An 18,215-nucleotide genomic window follows, 5' to 3' on the forward strand; every position below is an offset into this window, starting at 1 on the left:
TCGATTGTCTTTTTTTTCCTCTCAAATTCTCTAAAGTTAAGACACCAAAGAAGTAGAAAAAGACAAAAAGAACATTTTAGCCAAAAATATCTAGACACATAATCATAAATGTCATAAATTTCCATGGAGAATTATGCTTTGCCTAAGGTGGAAAGAAACATCCTACATGAATATATGAATTGTGTATTGAAATTGATAAGCTTTATAATTCCAGAGAATCATACTCACTGTGACCAAATGTAAATGCATTGGCCTTTCTGGGGTGTAATTGAAATTTTAATTCTCTTTTTCCTTCCTTCTCACTATATATATTTGCATGTATGTTTGCTTTGGGAAAGAATTCTGAAAAATGAGCAGTGAAAGCTGATATTTTTCAAATGTGAAGCCAAATATTACATAAGCAATCAAATGACAATCAGAATTGTTCCAAAACATCTTTGTTGCTTCATCAGTATGATTTGTCAGCTGCTGAAGTCCTTTTGCCCCACATCCTCATTCTCTGAGTGTCAATATTCTCAGTATTATTAAATCTTCCAACAGCACTAGGATCAAAGAAAACAAATCTTGTATCTAGGATCAAAGATACAAATCTTGAGGCTTGTATCCCCCCAAATCTTGACACAGTTGTATGTTTTCAAGCATTAGAGTTAAACAATTTTATCAAAAGCTTTTGTAGCATGTTGTAATAGAGTTATAAGGTAACTTTTACCAAATCTACCAAATGTGATCAAAGTAAAATTTTTTTTTAAAAAATTCTATAACATAACCAAGTACAAAAGGCTGTCAAAAACTTGATCATATTTTCAAAGCATAGAAATGATAAAGCATTGGTAACCAGAATTTATGAAAATACCCGTGAATTGGTTGCAAAAAAACAAACATCTCAATAGGAAAAAGTATACAACAATAACCACAAAAACTTCTGACAAAAGGACACAAACACTCAATCACAATCCCTTCAGAAATATAAGTTTGAATAATCTCTGGAAAATAATTGGTAAGCCCTAAAAAATTGAGATATACTTTTCCACTCCGAGAAATTTCTACTCCTGTGTATCCTAGAAAATAATCTGGCACCTATAAAACAGGAAATGTTTATGTTATAGTTTGGATGTGATTTGTCCCCCAAAGTTTCATATGCTGGAAAGCTTGACCTCCAGAGTCACAGTGTTGAGGCGGTAGAATCTTTAAGAGGTAGAACCTAGTGGAGAGTCAGGTCATGGGACAACATATGGATTTTATATAAGACATATATATTAAATGAATATTAAATAAAATCTATTACTTTTTTTAAATAATATAAATTATTTGTAGAATAACATTTCAATGTGATATGCTTAAAAATTAACAGTTCTGTCTACATAAACAGTTTCCTGCCTACATCTGATGGATCATCTCTTGCTTTTTCTACCTGTCCCTCTAGTTTCTGGCAACAGTAATATTTATCTTATTAGTTAAATGCAGTAAATTCATAATTTGGGTAAAGATTTTGCACAAACACTGGCCTCTGCTTGAATGCCATTCCTCATAAATTTGTCTTGCTGTTTACCCTGGTTATTTAGGTCAAATCTAACTCTTCAGAGAATCCCTGACAATGCAACTAAAGCCTTCGGTCACTCTCTAGACCAACCACCCCCCTGTTGCTGATTTTCTTGCATAGTATTTGTTATAATGTGAAGCATTCCTGATTATATAATAGGTTTTTATATATCTTCTCACTATATTATATTTGTGTGAGTATATGGCTTTTTTCTGTCTCATTCACTATTAAAGTCCTAATGAACTGGAAGCTGAATGACAAAATTGGGACCAAAATGTTTGTGAAATAGATGAATGAAAGAAGAATGCGTGAACACATGAATGAGTCATTCATGCATGAAAATGAGTTACTATGTAATCCCAACATGAACTCATTCCCAAATTTCAGTTAAAACATATATATCGCTTTCTCTTCTGTTGGGCAGAGAGAGCCAGACATCAGGAATGCCAATCTTTTCTAAATTCTGATAATTTTCCACAACAGTTATATTTATTTATATAAATTTTAAGCAATAATTTCTCAGTTTATAAAGGACTTATTTAAAATTTTGGTTTCTTTATTTTTATCATGTTTATCTCTCAGATATTTCTTCTATATACATGAGTGGCAGGGAGTTTTTCTGACATTGCTTCACTGAAAACCATAGTTGGCTTTCAAAAGATACTTTAATCAGAACTTTAAACTTTGAACACATTGCATACCTTTGTAAGAATGAAACTGATGGCAATTAATTGTTCTATTTTCAATATTTTTGTTTTAATTTTAAAATCAGTAACCTTAGATTCATAATAAATTAAAATTATAAAACATCAAATTATGCAAAATTAGGTTTAATCTTAAAAATAGCCTACAAGGAAAGCCAAAGATTAAAATATGTATCTACTATGCCTCCTGCAAAGACACTTTTCTGTTCTGAATACAGTGAGCACATGACCTAAATCCCGCTATTTGTCTTGCTGGGTTGACTTCATTCATAAGGTCATATTCCTATACAAAGTGTAGTACCAAAACCAATATCCCTGGACAGTGATTCCCTATAGCTTGATTCTTCACCAGGATTTTAATTTGTGCTCATGATCATATGAGTGCCCATTTCTTCTTACTGGATTTGCTTCACACACTCTGTTCATTTACATACTTATAACTCAGTACAAAACAGTGATCGTGCTTGGCATATCATATCAACTTAAGATTTGTCAAGAAATAAATAATGTGAGGGGACAAGTCTATTTAGGGGAAACATATCTAAGATTTTTATGTCCATATATTGTAGTTTATAGCTGAGATGCTAGAAGAAAAGCTGAGGTAAGTCATGTATACCCTCAGAAAGTAACAAAGCCCTGCTCAACCTGCACTACCTGGATGCAGCACAGAATTCTTGTGAACCTGTTAGTGCTCAGAAGGCGAAGTTTAAGCTGATTTTTCAGATGTGACATAGTGTCATGAGATTATAGTTAATTTACCTCTAGCCTTATGTATCTGTAGCTTTCTGGTCCTATATTTAAGGATGTTCAGAATATCAAGGTACTATTTTAAAGTGAATAATTTCATAATTCTGTGTGGTTAGAATTTTCTAAGCAAGGACAACTAGGGCCTGTATTAAAGAAAAAGATTTAAAGTAAAGGATATTAGTGATCTGCTATCATTCAAAGACTAGTAAAACTTTTACCCTGGAGTCAACTGCTTTCAATCTGTGTTATGTATTTTCCTCTTTTCTTTATTACAGGTTTTGTTCATATTTCAAAGACAGAAAAAATGCTGAGTCCTAGAACAAGTCACTTGTATCCCAAGAGAACCCCTAAGGTTTTTCATACCCCCTCAGGAGGACAGATTGCCACTGAACACCTGATCTGCTGAAAATAAACTAGCAGGTATTGTTCTTCTCCTGGACATAAGAAAAACCAGGGTGCACACATAGGACTAACTATCAGGCTGTCATCAAATTGTTCTATGAGGAAAGAAAACAGACAGTTGGGGAACTGATATGGTCATTGCTATAGGAAATAGAAATCTTACTTGACCTAGAAATTTCATGATTATTTTCCAGATAAGATAAATAAAGCTATTACAAAATTATCCTGAATCTTCAAATTAATCTCTAGACAAAAAACTAATACTTAGAATTTAACTTCAATTGTTTTAAGCCATAAAATTCTCAGATTTCCAGACAATGTCAACCTACAAAGAATATTATTGCTGCATATAGGGACAAAGTCAGCATTATCTCTGAATAAAATTAGTTTTCTAAGTAGGCTACTGCTATTCATAAGCTGGCAACATGGATTGCCAGCCTTATGAATAGTCTTTTGTGCTATGTAGGTTTAGTAAACTTGTCCCTGGAACCCAAAGGTAGCATTCTCACAAATGCACAAAAATACCCAGGAGGCTTTTATAGCTATACAAAAAATACTAAATAACAAATGAGAGTTTCTGCCAGTGCTGGCATTCATCAGAATACATGTGTGTGAAGTAAATCCAGGCATTGTTGCAAGAGGAAACCAAAACTACAGACAAAAAAATAGGAGTTGGGAATAATACAGAAGACAAAAGAAAAATTTCCATGGACCCCAAAAATGCTATGCTCTTAGCTGCTTTTGTTAAAATTAATTTAGCTAAAAACAATGCCATAGAAGAAAATATTGCCAGCTCATATAACATTTTGGTACACCTGATAGGTTTTTGAAATGAAATTATTGATTAAAAGTGAAGTTACACAACCCTATTGGGTAAAATAATTGTGTATATAAATTTAAGAATGAAATTATGTATTCATATCTAATGTTTGCAATTCATGAGCTACAGTTATGGGGTAAACAAGCAAGATTTAATATCTGCAGCTCATCTACATGAAATATTAAATAATATTGTGATTAAAAATAAAGTATGTTATGATATTTCAATATTATGCTTTATGTTTTATGTTTCCATGGATACTTTCCATGGAAAATGTTAAAAAACATGTAAGGTAAAACTTTATGATAATAATGCATAAAATTCAATAATGTGCCATGTGTAAGACAATTTTCACATACAGAGTGATTGGCAATTGATGATTGGAGTAAGGTATACCCTCTGTTCTCAATGAGATGTGACTACTGATTTGATCCTCCATCAGGGCTTAGTGTTGAGGGCTGGAGGGTGACTTAAAAAAAAGAGGTAAAAATGTTTCAGAAAGCAAGGAAACTTATAGGGGGGACCCATTCATGGCTCTCTTCTCCAAGCTCAAAGTATTTAAATTGAGGTGAAACAAACACCTACTAAAGAAGAGATGCAGATTTATATTCATTGTCTTGAAATCAAAGCCAGATATGGACCAGGATTCATCTCCATGGATATACGAACAGCTGATGTGGATAACCACCATGAGGTGGGACAATCGATAGCCTGGAACATGGTAGATTGGTTGCTTAAATCTTTAGAATGTTTGGTTTGTTGCTGAACAGGCCTGCCTTAGGTGTATCACTGATTTCCCCAAAAAAGCAACACGATTTGAACCTCAGTTAGTGATACCCTCTGAAGGCTCTGAGGTAGGTCCTTTTCCTCCACCAGTAAAGAGTTAAAAGGCAGGGAAATGAAGCAAAGTAGATAGTAAATGCACAAAGCAAAGTGGGTTTAACTGAAACCAAAAGTATTGAAACAAAGTAGCAAAGTATAACAAAGTAGATAGCAATGTCAGAGAACAAAAACAAAAAGACTTACTCAAGCAGGAAGGGGGACCTGGAAACCAGTAGTCCCCCTCAAGTGACCAGGGCCTTTCTTTTTATTCCCCTATAGTCCCTCCCCTTCTCCATTTATATGTGGGGCATATAGTCTCTGGATTAGTCCCCCCACTGCTTTAGGGATACAAGGGATGGTCTGCTGTTGCTTGATTTCACGTGTTAACCACAAGCACAGAAGAGGTCTGGAGAAAGTTACACCTGTGTCCTGTTCCAGAAGCATGGAGGTTTGTGGAGGCAGCCTGCCAGGAAAGTTTTCAGCGTGGTTCCCCACCCCCACGGCCAGGCCAGCTCAGTGTTCCACAGCTGTCTCTCCTTCAGCTTCCTGTGATTCAGCTGCTACCAGGAGCACTGTGCTGTGGCCCATCCCCCCTTCATGTGTCCCACACACACACACCCTCAGAGGCCACCCTAACTGCTGTTAGGGAGCCAGGGGCAATGACTCTCTTTCTCAGCTGCTTCCTGATGAGAAGGGAAGATGATAAGGGGGCCTTAGGGCATCAGGACTGGCCTGGAGGGGAACCATCCAGAGGACCATGGTAGTAGAGTGATTTTAGCCCCACCATAATACGAGACTCTAGGCAAAAGGTGACAAAATGGATTTGAGGAGATAGGGAACAAAACATAGTTAACAGAGTTATCCTCTACATACCCAACAATTGCTTTGATAGTGCATCGGTTCTACCCCAAGTGTGGTGTGAGATGGTAGTGCTCCCCTGAAACTGCTCAACATCAGTTCTGAAGAGCCAAGTATGAATTTTTTACTAGGATACAGAAGCCTCAGTGTAACTGATACTCCTTTTTTTTTTTTTTTTTTGTACTGGGGCATGAACTCAGGGCCTACACCTTGAGCCTCTCCACCAGCCCTTTTTGTGTTAGGTATTCTAGATAGGATTTTACAAACTGTTTGCCTGGGTTGGCTTCAAATTGCAATCCTCCTGATCTCTGCCTCCTGAGTAGTTAGGATTATAAGCATGAGCAACTGGCACCTGGCATAAATGATATTCTTTACAAATTTTCACATATGGAAAATAATGGAAAACTCTCATATGACTTTCTCCAATATACATTAGTAAACCATGGCCTTTCACACTTTGGATCTTCATAAAGAAGAATCACTTGATGTCAAAATTATACATTCATTTCAATGATTAAAAAAAAAAAACACCAAAGCCCATATTAACCAAATTCTTAAGTTTCAATAGAAAGAATAAAATCTGAAAGCAGCTAGGAAAACGATTGCATGCAAAGGAAGCCTGGTAACAGTGATTGAAGACATCCTTTTTTGTTAGTATACTTTTATTAGCATATAATAGATAGGCAGTGGGATACATTGTGGCATTTGCATATGTCTTTACAATACCTTAATTAGATTCACTCCCTCCATTGTTCTCCCTCATCCTCCCTTTCCCGTTCTTTGTACTATTTCAATAGTTTCATTATTTTATTTTTGTACCTGAATACAAAATACATCTACCATATTCACCCTCATCATCCTTTCCTTGTATCCACTAGTATCCATTCTTAGTTATACTATCTTCATACATAGATAGAATTTTTCAACATTTTTCACTCTCTAACATTCTCTTTTCCTCTCCTGCATCCTGTAGTCTCCTTAATCTTGCTCTCTCTTTCTCTCTCTAGCTTCCACATATGAGAGAAAACTTGTGACCTTTAGAACCTCGCTTACTTCCCTGAACATGGTGTTCTCTAGTTCCATTCATTTACCTGGAAACAACATAATTTTTCATTCTTTCTTATGACTGAGTCGTACTCCACTGTGTATATATGACACATTTTCTAAGTCCAGTCATCAGTTGTGGGGACTCTGGCCTGTTTCCAGAGTTTAGCTATTGTGAATAGTGCTGCAATAAACATGGGTGTGCAAGTTGCTCTATGGTATCCTCAGCACATTCCTTCAGGTAAATGCCCAGGAGTGGTACCACTGAATCATATGGTAGTTCTACTTTTAGTTTTCTGAAGAACCTCCATATTGCTTTCCATGGCAGTTACAATAACTTACATTCCCACCAAAGGCATAGAAGTGTTCCTTTTCCACACAGCCTCACCAGCATTTGTTGTTGTTGTTATTGATGATAACCATTCTGACTGGAGTTAGGTGGAATCTCAATGTAGTTTTAATTTACATTTCCTTTATGGTCATGGATGTTGAGCATTTCTTCATATACTTATTGGACATTTGTACTTCTTTTTAGACTTGCGTGTTCAGTTCATTTGCCCATTTATTCAGTAGGTTGTTACTTCTTTTCAGGGTTAGTTTTTTGAGTTCCCTCTTGGTGAGGAAAAGGGTCTGACAGGACAGTCCAAGCATCTCTGGCAGGAAAACAGCAAAAATTTCTAGAGGATTAGATCCCTGCCTAATCCTGCCACAACACCCATCTTGAATAAAGTCAATTTAAAAAACAAAACCCAGCCCTTACTGACTGAGAACTCAAGTTAGAGCAGTTACTTAATTACAGGTTAGAGTAGCAAGATTCAAACTCAACGAATTTGGGGCCTGGGGAGTTCCAAGTTTCAGAACCACATTTCATGCCACCAGAGGCAGACATAGAGAGTATGAGTTTTTCACTGTAGCTCTAAAAAGTAACAAAAAACCCAAAGGTCAGTGACCCCACCTTCTCAAGCTGTACCCAACTCATGGAATGAGTGGCCCTGACCACTCAAAACTGGACATTTCAGGAGGAAGTCTTCCTCCCTCCCCCCCAATTACAGAAGCTGCACAGACCCAAAACAACTCAAGAGGGCAAAACTATTTAAGAGAATTGGCCTGGAAAGTGTCAATCATGCTGTCTCAACTGCCCTCCCCTGAGGCCTCCTGCTATATACCTTATGCTAGAGGTACTAAAGCTGCTCCCATAACAGCTGGGAGAAGATGGACTAACCTGGACAAACAAACCTCTCTTCAACAAGCTGCATATGTGGGTTTGGTGGGGTTTTTTTGGTATGTTTGTTTGTTTTGTTTGTTGGTTATTTTTATTTTGTTTTGTTTCTTTGTTTCCCTTCTTTTTTGGCTATTTCTTTCCTTTGTCTTTCTTTTATTTTCTTCTCCCTTTTTTCTCTCAATTTCTAATTGTTGAAATCTTTCTCTTTCTTTCTTTTACTCTCTCTCTTTTCTTTTGCTTCTCCCTACCCCCCAAACCATTCTCTATTTCCAAGTTTTATTTATACAGATCTCTCTCATACTATTATCTCCTGCATCTGCCTTCCTCTCTTTCCATTGTCCCACTCCCTTCCCTTCCCCATGCACAACCCCCATAATACTCAATTTCCAATTCTTATACCTTTCAACCAGTGTTAAGCTTCCAGATCATCAAGCTAGAAACCAGAGTATTGCTCCCACACAAACTTACTGGAGAGACAGATAAAGGTTCCAACTGTTCCTTACTCATTCAAATACTTGATTCAAGACATCTTGTGATTAACAGTGCAAGGCCAAGAAAGTGGAATAGAATCATTGAATTTTATGGATAACCCCCACAAAAAAATCCTAAAATTTTATCCCATTGAAGATACCTTTCAAAATCAAAAGAAAACGAAAAATTTTCAGACTAAAAGTAATTGACATACATTATAAGTAGTATAAAAGAAATGATGAAGGATCATTTAGGACACAATGAACAGAAATCTTCATTGATGCAGTATTTGTTGAATACCAGATATAGCAATGGAGAAGGAAAATATAAAGTATGATTTTATTTTTTAAATATAAATTAGTATTTAATGAATACAACAAAATTTTTGGAGTTGGTAATATATTTTGAAATAAAAAGTATAGCAAAAATAGTACAAATGCCAATAAGGAGGAAATAGGAGTTTACGGCTATTTTCTATCTATCTATCTATCATCTATCTATAGTGGTAAATATAATGATATATATAAATAGATATAGTGGTAAATATTACTTGAGAATTGACTAGGATCAGTAAAAGACACATTGATGTGCTGGGATTCTTGGGTGGTGAGGGTGCTTCTTCCATGCTCAAATGGAAATCAGAAGCAGAAAGCAACAAAAATCAGAGAAGATTTATTTGCAGAGAAGTGAAAGGAAAGGCCATATGGGGGTCATGCAGCAGGATCCAGAAACTGGTAGTCCCCTGAGTCAGGCTGAACTTCAGGTTTTATAGCTTTTTTTATTGCCAGTGGGAAGAGTATGTTTTGGCACAAAGAGTTTGGTGCAAGCCTTTGTCTCTTGGGAAGGAGATGGGGTGTCCTCTGTGGGTACTCCCTCTTAAAGTGGCTTTGCTGTCCACATTGAAAACATGTCTGAGGGTTTGGACTGGGCCCTGGGGGAACCTCTTAGGGCACTGCAATCAGAGCCTCCTGCCATTTATCTTTTCTTTTTTCCTTTTCCCTTTCCAGGTCCTTTTCCTTTTTTTCTAAGTCCCTATTATAGTATGTGGATGTGCCTGCATGGAACAATTGATCCAGATCTCTGCTCCCTTCAGCTGCCAGTTTTTGAAGCTTTCTACAAATATTTGGGGCTGACTGTGGATCGAATTGATCCATTACGATGACTTCCTCCTCCTGTGACTCCAGTACAATGTTGGTATGCTTTTGTAAAGCATGTTTAAGTTTCTGTAGGAAAGTTACTGGGATTTCTAAGTGTCCTTGCTGTATAGCCATGACTTGGGAGTAATTAAGAGGTTTTACTTTGGCCCCTCAAGAATCTTTGTCACTCTTGGGGTCCCAGTTAAGATCAGATCTATGCACTGTTCCTCTGTGGGAATTAGAATCTGGATTCCCTTCAGGTATCCCACATCCCTGTCCTCCCTCCCCCTTCTCCTCTGTGGGCCCAGTCTGAGATAGGCTCATAAAGCCACATTTATCAGGGTGATAATCATCCCCAGTTGCCACTGCCTGATCTAGCACTTGCTGTTTTTCCAGGGAAGTGAGACTCTGAGACAACAATACATTACATCCTTCCAGCTCAGCTCAAAATTTTGCCTGACATCCCAGAATGTCCTGTTTTCAGTATAATTTCCTAAATCCTTTTTTATTTTCTTGAGCTCACTTAATCTAAAAGGAACATGAGCCCTATCCCCTGCAGGAATTAACTGGAGAGGGTAGAGTACAATGGGATGATGTCAGGGGTGTGAGGTGTTCCCCTGCCCTTAATTTTTGTGAAAATATCCCTCCCAAAACGCAAATGGTGCCCAAAAAGCAAGGTAGAAGTTAATGTGCTTAGCTTAAATGATAAAGTGAAAATTTTAGAATTCTTGAGAGGAGGCACATGTTTGGTGGAAGCTGGGTGGCATGAATAAAGCATCCACAGTACAGTACTGAACTCTATACATCTGTAAGAAGTGTGGGTTTTCTCAATTGTGATCTCCTTGAAACTATACATCAGCAAATACAAAATATCTACTGTATATTATTAAGAGTTACTATTCAAAATATATAGAAGACTTTTACAATTCAGTAGGTACAGAAACAAAAACTGTTTAAAATGAGTTAAAAGACAAAACAGACATATTTAAAAAGAAACAAAATGATCACCAAGTATATGAAAAGGTGCACGTTTTTGTTATCCAAATAAAGTTTTCATATTATACCTGATTTACATCTTTTTTATTTTAATCTATCAGTCCCTCTTCCTTCTTTATATGTTAGTTTTGCAATCCTTTTGGAAATGCTTGGGATTGAATCCAGGGCCTCTTGCATGTTAAGCAAGTGTTCTAAAACCTGAGTTCCTAAACTATACACCCTACCCAAGAAAGTGAAATTTTTACATAATAAAATGCACTTTTAAATAATGTTGTAGTACAGTTCATGACCTTTTAAAATACACAATAAACCCTCTGATTTTGCAAGGGATTGGTTGCAGGACACCAGATAGTTCCAAAATTCAAACTTGCTTGAATCTCTTATACAAAATGGCACAGTATTAGCATATAACCTATACATATCTTTCAGTGTACTTTAACTCATATCTATATTATTTATAATATAGATTGCCATGTAAATGCATTACAAAGAGTTGGTATCATCGTATTTTTATGGAAAAATAACAAGGAAAATAATGTTCAGTACAGATCAAGTATTTTCTATCTATGGTGGTTCAATCTCCAGATGTAGATCCCATGAATACAGAGTGCTGACTGAACCTATTTTCATGTTACTACCACCAAAATCAGAATAGCTATTATTCTATCACCACAAAGAACTGGATTATGCTTTCCCCATTCACACTTCCCCTATGCTGCTCCCTGGAAAGCCAGTCATCTATTCTGTCATTCTAGTGTTATCTTTTAAAGAATGTCACATAAATGCTTAATCTTATAGATTAAGCAAAGTTGTCCTATTTATTAGTTGTTCACTCTTTTTCAATGCTGTGTAGAATTCCATTGTACCCTCATTATCCTTTCTCTACACATTCCTCATAAATACTTATAAATATACTCAGTGTGAAATAACTCAATTTTCTGTCACATTTTAAAAAATTTCTCTCATCTATTTCTAATTTATGCTACCCTATGTTCTCTGCTACCATTTCAATCACTCAGTATTCACTGAGCAAAAGATGAGATGATACATAAATATTGAGAGTCATATGCTATGCTTCTTTTTCTTTAGAAATAGTTCCAAAGTAGGCTGAAAAGGGTGGTTCAGGTTTGTAATCCCACCTACTCTGGAAGTGGTGATGGGGAATTATGGTTTGAGGCCAGCCTGGGCAGAAAGTTAGTGAGACCTCCATCTCAATAAATAGGCTGAGCATGCTGATACATATCTGTAATCCCAGCTTTGTGGGAAGCAACTGAGGCTAGCCCCAGGGGCATAAGAAAGCACAAGGCATTATCTGAAAAATAACCTGAAAGCAAAAAGTGCTGGAGGTATAATGCACTTGTCTAGCAAGGACAACACCCTAAATTCAAGCCCCCATACCACCAAAATCAATAATAATAATAATAATAGTAATAATTAAGGGATAGTTACAAAAGTTTTAAACTGGAGAAGACATTTACATCTCACCTGGGCAAGAGTGAGGTTAGGGCTAGGGTTTGTAATCATTGAAAATGTAGAAGGAATGTACTGCTGATATTTTTGGTCTTTTGGTTCAGATTGCTGTTCCAGGTAACAGCTGGAGCTGTAAGTTTCTCAATATTTTTCCAATGTTTTATTTGTTAGCTTGTACAATATTTTCTAGGAATCATATGGTCAGAATATGTTATCAACAAGATGCAGGTGGAGTTCTACTTGAGTTCAGAAGAACAGTTTCTGCAAAACAAAGTAAAACAGACTTCATGTTACACAAAATGGATCCTTTTTATAAAATGGAGTCAGTTAAGCTAATTTGAGTTGGGGCCTTACTCCCCCCCCCCCCACACACACACACAGACTTGAGTTCAATTCTTTGGGGGCACTTCTGGAGCAAAGCTATCTTATGGAAGTCTAGGGAGAAGAGTCCTCTTTTGTAATGTTTTCCTGCTGAGTAAGGTCATGGTGTTTTCCCTGAGGGGTTAGAGTATCATTCTGAGGAAAGGCTGGAATTGGACTATAAATTCTCTGTGTCCAGAAGTCCCAGGAGTGATAAGTCAATTGAGTGGGCTTTCCTCAAGATATTGCTTGACCCCTGTGGAAGATTGGAAGGGATGATCCCTCTTCCAGTGTCCATCCTCTTTGCATTGTGCAAGTTCTGGAGTGGAGGCATTCTTTGCACCAGTGGCCAGGTTGTTTGCAGTTTGCAATAAGAGTAGCTCCCATACTTGGTGCCTGGCCAGAGCCATTGGATTTTCAAGTCAACCTGAGTTAAGACTGTGCTCTGATGGTATTGTCAATAGCAGCAGTCATCATCTGGATCCGTACATCAACCAGATCTGAAATGGGTGTTCCTGGTTCCTTATCAAATTTTTGGAGTTTGACCCAAATGTCAGGGGCTGACTGGGAAATGAAGTTAATTGCTGGAATAGATTTTTCTTCCAATGAATCAAGATCTAAATTAGTACAAGGATGGAGATTTTTAGATAACCAGGAAAGGATTTCCATCTGTAGCCTGGGTAATCTCTTTTCCTTTGTTAAATGAACAGATTTAATGGAGGCTCCTTTTATTCCCTCTATAAGATATGCCAACATGTGACCTCAAGCTCAGCAGTCAGGAAAACCAGTGCCATCTGGGAGTATGGTCCCAATTGGTAATCCCAATTAGGATCTTTACTAGGCACTATGTATGCTCTTGGGTATATTCATTAGGCTGGTAATGATTTAAGTCACCCACCCATTCTCTGGCTTTTGTTTGACTCCTATTTCCTTTATCTCCATGAATGCAGGCAGTTAAAAGGACATGAACATCCTAACAAGTTAAGCTATAAGTGAGGTTGAGATACTCAAATTCCATAGTAAAACAAGAAGGCTCTTGAGAGAAACAGCTCAATTATGTTTTAATTTTTGGTAATTCAGACAGAAAAAAACATGAACTCAAAGATCCTTCCACTCCTGGCACTTTTCCAGAAGGGTAGAGAGGAGGTGTCTTTGAGGTCCAAAGCAGTGTCTACACATGGTAGATTCTATAGAGATGGAAGGAGATGATGGTCTGGGGGGTTACGTTGAAGAGGATGGCAAAGGAATATCCTCAGGGTTAGTTATGGTGGACCTTGAGAGGAGGGATTCTCAGAGGAAAAGTCAGTATTAGTAGGGGACCCTGTGATATGTCAAGGATTGGTGATAAGGATGTAAGAGGGGAAGAAGAGGAAGATGACTTTACTGTCCACTCTGCTATCTGGAAGGAAAGGGGATTCCTAACTACAAGAGGGCAGTGTGTTGTTGGCTATCCTCGAGTGAGGGGCTGCAGAGCAGGAGATCATCTACATACTGGAGGAATTTACTTGGGGAGAGATGGAGGGTAGGGAGATCCCTAGCCAGAGCTTGGCCAAAGAGGTGGGGACTGTCCCGGAACCCCTGAGGCAGAACAGTCCAGGTCTGTTGTTGGGAAGTATGAGAATCTGGATCAGTCCAGGTGAAGGCAAAGAGGTTTTGGGACTGTGAGTGGACAGGGATAGTGAAGAAAGCATCTTTTAGGTCCAGGACTGTGAAATGGGTGGTGGTACCGGGGATGAGAGACAGGAGAGTGTAGGGGTTGGGTACCACCGGGTGTATAGGAGTCACTGCCGCATTGATTAAGCAGAGGTCCTGTACCAGCCGATAAGACCCATTGGGCTTTTTAACAGGCAGAATAGGAGTGTTATAGGGGGAGTGGGTTGGGCGAAGAAGGCCCTTAAAAAGAAGCTCTGAGATGATAGGCTTTAATCCCTGTAAGTGGATTAGAGAGATGTGATAGTGAGGTTGGTTTGGGAAAACAGAGGGGTCCTTGACAGTAATAAAGATTGGCTCATGATGGGTAGTGACTGCAGGGTTCTGGAGGTCCCACACAATGGGATCTACCAGTGTAGCAGGTAAGGACAAGGGGTAGGGAGGGGCTTGTGGAAACAAAGCACCCATGATGGCAAGGAGGGGCTGAGAGGATGGAGACAAGGGGTTAATGGGTTGCAGCTTAAAAGGGGGTGGGTGTAAGGTGAGAGTGGCCTGGAATTTTGACAAAAATGTCCCTTCCCGAGAGTGGGGTGGGGCAATTAGGGAGGACTAGGAAGGAGTGAGTAAAAAGTGTATCTCCCAGTATGCAGGTTAGAGGAATGTCATTAAGGGCTGGGTAGGTGTTCCCTCTACCCCGACTATGGAGGTTAAAGAAGGCTTGGTAGGTCCCCAGAACTCCGGCAAGGCAGAAAAAGTGGCGCCAGTGTCCAGGAGGAGAGAGATAGGCCTACCGTCAATAATGGCCATTACCCTGGGCTCCCGTGAAGTTATGGTTGTCAGGCCTGGGAGTCCTGGGCTCCGTCAGTCATCAGCCGCAGTCGCCAGTCCTAAAAGATCAGTTAGGGAGGAGGGATGGTGGGGGGGGCTTAGACCCTCTGCCTTGAGGGGTGGAGGGGCAGTCCATCACCCAGTGGCCCTCCTGTTTGCACTTAGGACATGGCCCTGGTGGGCAGTGTGGTTTAGGACAAGCACGGGCCCAGTGTCCCTCAAGGCCACACCAAAAACATGGGCCGGGAGGTGTTCGGGATTTTCCCTGGCCTCGGGAGTTAGAGGTCGGAGGCTTTTGTCAGAGGGCTTGTGCCAATATCTGGAATTTAGCCTTATCTCTCCTCTCCTTATCAGCCCTTTGTTGTTCTTCTCGGTAATTATAGACTTTGAAGGCCACATTTAAAATTTCAGCCTGTGGAATCTGAGGGCCATTTTCTAGCCTTTTAAGTTTTTTTCTGATATCTGGGGCTGACTGGGAGATAAAGTGGGTCATAAGGATAATTGTCCCATCCTTAGTTTCAGGGTCAACTTTTGTATGGCATCGTAGTGCCTCTGTGAGCCGGGACAAGAAACTAGCTGGATTTTCCTCTTTTTCTTGTTGGATTTCTCTGAGCTTATCAAAATTAACAACCTTTTGGGCTCATTTTTTTAATCCCACCACTAAACAGGTAACCATCTGATCCCTAAGCATTCTGTCACCAGTTTGGTAATTCCAATGAGGCTCCTCAGTAGGGATTGCTGTAGCTCCTACAGGATGGGTGGGGGTGGTGTGATGGACCTCATCTGCATGTGCCCTAGCTGCATCCCAGACCCATTGTTTCTCCTCTGGAAGGAGGGTGGAGGAAAGAATGAGATAGATGTCATGCCAAGTAAGGTCATAGGATTGAGCCAAGTATTGAAATTCCTTAACATAAGAATCAGGGTTAGTGGTGAAGGAGCCAAGGCGCTTTTCTATCTGAGAGAGGTCAGTGAGAGAAAAGAGGACATGGACCCTCACAATGCCTTCCGCTCCAGCCACTTCCCGGAGAGGGTAGATGGAAACCAACTGACTGGGGGATCCGTGAGAGCGAGTGTGCGGGGGGCTCATGGGATCCTGTGGTCCTGGGTGGGTGGAAGGGTAGGTGGGACAAGGGGTGGGAGGAGGGGTGGGAGGAGGGGCGGGAGCCAATGGCTGAACAATGGAAGCCTGTCTTTGATAAGGTGGAGGCTCATTAGCAGGGTGGAAAGAAGGGAAAGCTTCAGAGTCATGAGGGGATTCAGAAAAGGATTTGGCTGGTTTTGAGACTGGTTTAGAAGCTAGTAGGACCTGTGCAGGGGAACAGGAGGTACAGAGGGAAGGTTTGGTGCAGAGATAAGAAAAGGATTGGACGTAGAGAAGTTCCTTCCATTTGCCAGTGAGCTAACAGAAATTGTATAGATCCCTTAAAATATTGGGATCAAAAGTGCCATTAAGTGGCCATTTGGAGGCATTGACCAGTGGATATTGGGTCCAGGCCTGATTACAGAAAAAAATGAGCTTTCATGGCTTAAGATCAGGTGTGAGGTGTAGGGGCCCAAGGTTGGCCAGAAGACATCCCAATGGGGAGTTGAGGGAATTTTGGAAGGTCCAACTCCCATGGTGAGGCCTGACCTGAGGAGAGATATGGCGGGCATCCCCGAAATATGAGGTCCTCAAGGGAGAGAGAGAGATGTGGAACACACCACCCAGAGGGAATGTCTTCACCACAGGGTGGGCCACAGTCCCTAGTGGGGAACCTGGTTCCCGGGACAAAAGCAAGCTAAGAGAGAGAGAGAGAGAGAGAGAGATCACAGCTCTGCGTGCGAGGAGGACTAACTGAGGGAGAGAGGACCTTGAGAGAAGATTGGCCGGTGGTGGATGGTGGTTGGAGGCACGCTGGGGAGGAAGAACTTCCCTGTGAGCTAGTGAGAGAGTGGCGCTTTCTAGGATCGGGGGTCCCGGTAAAGCAGCTCAGATCCCGGAGGAAAGCCAGGAGAGCAAGGTCAGTGCCAGGAACTCAACCTGATCCTGGGTTTCAGCACCAAATGTTAGGAAAAATGCCACACAAAGAAAACTCACGTCCAAGGGCAGGGTTTAATGGTAGGTACGAGGTAATGCAGGAAGAAGAAAGGACAAAAGGGAAGGGGTTCAGGCCAGGCATGGCCTTTTATAGGAGAGGGAGGGTAAGGGGCTGGTGCATACACTGGGGATCCCTGATGGAGGTGGAGCTTGAGTGGAGCTTGTTTTTGGGAGCACAGGAAACCTTGTTAAGGGGAGGGAATGGCTCCATTTTCCATGAGGTACCGCTAATTTATAAAATGGCGGCATTATTGTTCTATCAAACACTAAATTAAATGCTGATTGCTCCTATCACACAGGGTATTTTTAGAAGTGTTATTACAACTTGCAAAATCCTTGGAATGTGTTAGCTCAATACTACTTGCAAAATCATCAGACACTTTGCTATGTTCGATAAATATGAGCTAATTTTCTCTCCCATAAATGTTTCTTGGGGGTATGAATATTAACCTTTTGAATCATATATGCATCGAATGACTCTGATTAGAATATTTATGTGCTTTTTTGAATAGCATTTCCCTTTCTCTGTCATCCCTCAAAGTTTGATTTTTATGTTGCAGTTTCCGTCTGTGTTACATCTAGCATAAATACTGATTTATCCTTTGTCACTATTTTGCAATCAATAAAAATGCTGCAAAAACTAATTTTCTTCATCATCAAATTTTCTTTCTTAGCTTGTTGGTGAATTCCTGTTAGTCTTTGTTGAAAGAAAATTTCTAAATATAGGAAAAATTTCTAGCAAGCAAGTCCCCATAATTATCAGAAACCCCATTCCACTGCTAGGGTTTTTGGGATACCATCACAATTTTGTCAACTTCTGTATGTTAAGTACACAAATGTAGGACAGCTACTTTCATGATGTTTATTAAATTATATCACAAAATGTGGCTTCTGTGAGAACATTTTAAAAAGTCCTTTGAGAATCTATTAATATTAGGCTATACAAATGTATTACTTTGTAAAAATTTTCAAATTCTTCTCATTTTTTGGGGGGGAAGCACTGGGGCTTGAATTCAGGGCCTCACACTTGTTCAGCAGGTGCTCTTACTGATTGAACCACTCCACCAG

At 39.5% G+C, this 18,215-nt stretch overlaps 1 protein-coding gene across 1 annotated transcript in view; it reads right to left on the bottom strand.

The window, feature by feature from the left end:
• Positions 1-18,215, bottom strand: part of LOC109701759 (gastric triacylglycerol lipase-like) — a 142,799-nt gene that overhangs the window by 74,567 nt on the left and 50,017 nt on the right. The window contains exons 2-3 of the mRNA XM_074078829.1: positions 12,248-12,493; positions 229-542 (exon numbers count right to left, since the gene is read on the bottom strand). The gene's annotated coding sequence lies outside the window, so the exon portion shown is untranslated. The remainder of the gene's footprint in view (positions 1-228; positions 543-12,247; positions 12,494-18,215) is intronic.

Source organism: Castor canadensis, chromosome 7 (assembly GCF_047511655.1).
Source record: "Castor canadensis chromosome 7, mCasCan1.hap1v2, whole genome shotgun sequence".
NCBI classification, from domain to species: domain Eukaryota; kingdom Metazoa; phylum Chordata; class Mammalia; order Rodentia; family Castoridae; genus Castor; species Castor canadensis.